This window comes from Rhinolophus sinicus, chromosome 16, assembly GCF_057876585.1.
Source record: "Rhinolophus sinicus isolate RSI-liver-muscle chromosome 16, RSI-T2T, whole genome shotgun sequence".
NCBI classification, from domain to species: Eukaryota; Metazoa; Chordata; class Mammalia; order Chiroptera; family Rhinolophidae; genus Rhinolophus; species Rhinolophus sinicus.
The window spans coordinates 81,361,659-81,366,821 of record NC_142516.1 but is presented as its reverse complement, the minus strand read 5'-3'; the positions used below and the strand labels follow the sequence as shown (position 1 = coordinate 81,366,821).

Sequence of the window (5,163 nt, the reverse complement as noted above, 5' to 3'; positions counted from 1 at the left end):
TCAATAACTTGTCTTACTGTCCCCTAAGCTCTGGCTCATGCTTTAAAGCTCTCTAGTGGTCTGGAATAAACTCAGATCTGAAAATTGTAGAGGAGTGGTACAGAAACAAAATTCATACAAAGCAGAAATCAAAGTTAAAGCAGACCCTGGGAGCCATGCCTACACTCTTGCTTTTATTATTTTTCTATCATATAAATAACCAAGGTTCATTAAAAATTTTTAAATCTAGAAAATTTCAGAAATGACAATTAAAAATCATGGTTAGTATTTTGATGTTTTAATTCTACCCCCAGGTGATTTTCCATTGCTTGGGTAATCTTAAAAAAAAATAAAAATTACTCCTTGAAAAAATTAGCTGGGACCTGCTGGCAATTAATCAAGGGTAACCGAATTATCCAGCTGGAAAAGTGTTGGCAGGGTCCAGAGGTGGTGTACTGAAAAAAAGAGTAAACATAAACTTTACAAGCAATTTTAGAACTTCAAAGATGTGGCAGTTAGCCAGTACTATTTCAGCAGACAGTAAATGATTTACTCGCCCAGGATTCACTTAGGAATAAAATTAATTATCCCAAAGCTAGTAGGAATCCAAAACAGGCAGTTTGAGCCACCCAATCAGTGTCACTAAAATCCATGTTCTGAAGTCTGTGTATTTTGTGTTTCAGTCACAGGAGACGTCCTTTTGATCCTTATTCTCAGGTTGGTTTCAGCTCACTCTCTATGCATTTCTAACAGGGGTTTTATTAGACTCCTCCAGTCAGAAGTCAGACTTGAGCAGAAGCACATCGCTTTCAGCTCCAGAGTCCTTGGCTGTACTCAGAACATGGTAGTAAGAGAAATGAGATAAAAATGACAACAGAAAAGAAAACCCCTCGAAGAATAAAGAACAAAGTGGGGTCACCTGTGTGCCTGAGCACATCCTCACATAGAGAGAAAGCAAAGGAGGTGAGGGGGGAACTTCTGTCCAGGTAATTCTGAGAGGCCAAGGAAATGTGAAACATTCTGAAGAATTTGCAGCTCAAAGTTAAATTTAGCCTTCTTTGCTCTATCGTTTTAAAAACAATTTTATTGAGATATTACTGATCTACCACACAAGTTGCGCATTTAAATTGTATAATCCATTCTTCTTTAGTATACTCACAGGCTTGTGCAACCATCACCACAATCTAACCTTACACATTTTTGTCCCCCTCAAAGAAACCTCTGATCCTTTCCATTAGCAGACATTTCCCATCCCTCCCACCTCAAACCCTCAGCAACCACTAACGTAGTTTCTCTCTATAGATTTGCTTATTCTAGACAATTCACATCAATGGAATCATACGATCTTTTGTGACTGGCTTCTTTCACTTTGCATAATGCCCTTAAGGTTCATCCATGTTTTGCATGTATTAGTATTTCATTCATTTTTGTAGCCAAATATCTCATTGAATGGACATATCACATTTTATTTATTAATTCCTCAGTTGGTGGAATTTAGATTGTTTCTACTTTGGGGCTAAATGCTGCCATGAACATTTGCTTACAAGTTTTCATGTACATATATGTTTTCATTTTTCTTGAGTAGACATCTAGGAGTAGAATGGCTGTGTCATACTGTATACTTAACATTTTGTAGAACTGCCAAATTATTTTCCAAAGTGGCTGCACAATTTCACAGGCTTGTGCAAACTTCCAAGCAATATATATAAATATATATATGTTCTTCTAAGCAATATATAAAGGTTCCCACTTCTCCACATCCTTACCAACACCTGTTATTGTCCGTCTTTTTTATTCTAGCCATCCTAGTGGGTGTGAAGTGGTATCTCATTTGGGTTGGTGTTGTATTTCCTTAATACCTAATGATGTTCTTCTCATCTTGGTGGCTATTTGTATATCTTCTTTGGAGAATTGTCTACTTAAATCCTTTGTTCTTTTAAAATGGAATAGTTTTTATTTTATTGTTAAGAACTCTTTATATATTCTGAATACAAGTCCCTTATCAGATAAAACATACATATATTTATATATTAAATCTTTTTTACATGTCAGATATGTGATCATGTCTCATTCTATGGGTTGTCTTCACTTTCTTGATGGTATTGCTTCCAGCACAAAAGTTTTTGATTTGATAAAGTCCAATTTATTTTACATTTTGTCACTTGTACTTTTGGTGTAATATCTAACAAACTGTTGCCTAACTCAAAGATGTGAAGATTTACTCCTATATTTTCTTTAAAGAGTTTTCTGGTTTTAGTTGTCATAGTTTTGTTCATGATCTATCTTGAGTTATTTTTTTGTATATGATGTGAAGTAAGGATTCAACTTCATTCTTTTGCATGTGGATATCTAGTTGTCCCAGAACCATTTGTTGAAAAGACTATTCTTTCCCCCATTGAGTTGCCTTGGCACCCTCATTGAAAATCAACTGACTATAAATATGAGGGCTTGTGTCTGGACTCTCAATTCTATTCCATTCAACTACACGTCTATCCTTATGCCCAAGATAAAGATAATGAAGAGTAACCATGCTCTCTTGGTTACTGCAGCTTTGTAGTAAGTGGGAAACAGAGAAATATAAATCTTCCAAGATTGTTTTGGGCATTGAATTCAAAAGTTTAAAGAAAATTAGTCATAGAACAATCAAATGAGTGAGTTTCTCTTGTCAGGAGAATTAAGTGATAATAATTCCCTCAAAGATTTGAAATTCCAGTGGTTATCATATGTCTTCACACCAGCAGTACCAGACACTATATAAACCTTGGCTTATAAATTCCACACAACACTCTTAAGGTTCAGAGGGTGAGTCCTTTTCCTGAGGCCTGTGGCATAATAAGAAAGATGTATTTGGTCTCTGCTCCTGGTCCCTGCCACAGAGCTCCTAAATCCCTTGGAATGTCCTGGGTGCTAGGAGTGTCTTTTGTTCTGTGAGGCGACTCCGGGTGGACTCCCGGATGGCTTCAAGAAGGGCACTGGTCACCAGAAAGACCACGCCAGGATTAGAAGCTTGGAACTTTCAGCCGCATTTCAATCCTTCAGGGAGAAGAGAGTGAGTTAATAAGAGGTGGCCTACATGATGAAGCCTGCATAAAAATGCCTGAACTATGGAGTCCAGAGAACTTCCAGGTTGAAGACCACATCCATGTGCCAGGAGGGTGGCAGCACACCCCAGCTCATTGGGGACAGTAGATCCTGTGCTCAAGACCCTTCTGGACCTCACCCTATGTACTTCTCTTCACCCGGCATTCATCTGTATCCTTAACAATATCCTTTATAATAAATCGGTAAACGTGTTTCCCTGATACTGTGAGCTGTTCCCGCAAATTATTGAACTGAAGGAAGGGGTCACTGTAGCCCCCAATTTGTAGCCGAGGTGGACAGAAGTGTGATTATCCTGGGGACACACTACTTACAGTTGGCATCTGCAGTGGGGACAGTGTGGGACTGAGCCCTTAACCTATGGGGTCTGCGTAAACTCTGGGTAGTTAGTGTCAGAATTGAGTCCAGTGGTTGTACACCCAGTTGGTGTCCACGAAAAACTGGAGAATTGCTTGCTGTGGAACAATAAACTGTTCTCTACTCACAGCACTTTTAGTAGAGAACAGTTTACTCTGAGGTCACACAGCTGAGAAACAATGGAGACAATGAAACCTGTCTATCGAACCCCAGACCCTATACTCTTACTAGACTGCTTTCCAGTACACTGACACTGACCTTCAGTAGTCACTGGAGGAGCAAGATAACACAGTCACTGTTCAAAACAGTTGAAATGTTTTTATTGGGGTAAAATTTACATAACATAAAATTTGCTATTTTATCTTTTATTTTTTTAGAATAAAAAATACCTTTATTACATGAAGTAACATAGGAGGAAGGAAGATTTATAAACATATGGAACACTTCATGCATTGGTGTGTCATTTGCGTGCAGGGGCCATGCTAATCTTCTCTGTATCATTTCAGTGTTAGTGTATGTGCTGCCTACCGTTCAGTGGCATTAAGGACTCCATCTCCAGAACTCTTTCATCTTGTAAAACTGACACTCTGTCCTCATTAAACGATAGCTCCTCATTGCTCCCCAGCCCCGGCAACCACCGTTCTACTTTGTCTCTAACAATTTGAGTCTTCTAGGTACCTCATGTAAGTGGAATCATACAGTCCTTGTCTTTTTGTTTCTAGCTTATTTCACTCAGCATAATGTCCTCAAGTTTTATCCACGGTGTAGCATATGGAATTTCCTTCCTTTTTAAGGCTGAATAGTATTCTATTTTATGGATGGACCACATTTTGTTTATCTGTTCATCCATTGATGGACATTTGGGTTGTTTCCACCTTTTGGTTATTGTGAATAATGTTGCTACTATTTTAACAACTTTTAAGTGTGCAGCGTGGTGATATTAACGTTCACATTATTGTGCAGCCATCCCTCCCTCCATCTGCAGAACTTATTTTATTTTCCCAAACTGAAATTCTAAATAATACTTCAGTGTATGGATATACTTGCTATATTTTCTTCGTCCATTCATCCATTGATATGAAATTGATTTTAACAGTATATTTTATTTAACCCCAGATACCCCATTTCAACAGCTAATGAACGATGATGTTCTTAATGAGCTGTTTCACATTCCCTGTTCAGTATTAAGTCTTTGGAGTCTGGTGTGTGTCTCGCAGTTGGAACTCACCCCATTCAGGAGCACGTAGTCGTCTGTGGCGAGGAGCTGCTGCCTGGCACCATGATTCTAGGCTCTCTCGACTGAGCACTACCTCCCAAAAGTTATGTTAACAGCCATGTAGGCATGTGCGCTTTTCTGGAGGAAGCACTTATGTGGCTTCTGAAGGTGGCTGAGGTGGGTAGGATCGATTTGCATGCACCTCGCTGTGTCCTGCCCCGAGGGCAGTGCCTGGGAGGCTCATACCAGCATTGCCTGGGTGCTCATGCACCTGCGCTCCAGAGGCACAGCGCTGGAGGCAGAAGTGAAGTCGATTGCTGTTTTTGCTGGCCAGAATAGAAGAGTTTGGTTTTCTGTGGCAATGTTGGTGAAGGTCACCTTGCCCAGTGCTGGCTTCCCAGGGTCATGAGCGAGGTGCTGCCTGTCTTGTTGCTGCAGATAGTGGTGTGTGCCGAGTGTCCAGGAGCTGGCAGCTGAATTGGGGTTTCCGGATGAGGCAGTGTGCTCTGATT

The 5,163-nt window shown here is 39.8% G+C and overlaps 1 non-coding gene across 1 annotated transcript; it reads right to left on the bottom strand.

The window, feature by feature from the left end:
- Positions 1-3,864: 3,864 nt before the first annotated feature.
- LOC141571390 (U6 spliceosomal RNA) lies at positions 3,865-3,970 on the bottom strand. Its single transcript, XR_012496138.2, has one exon. It is a non-coding gene; the product is annotated as a U6 spliceosomal RNA (small nuclear RNA).
- Between the last annotated feature and the right edge of the window lie 1,193 nt (positions 3,971-5,163).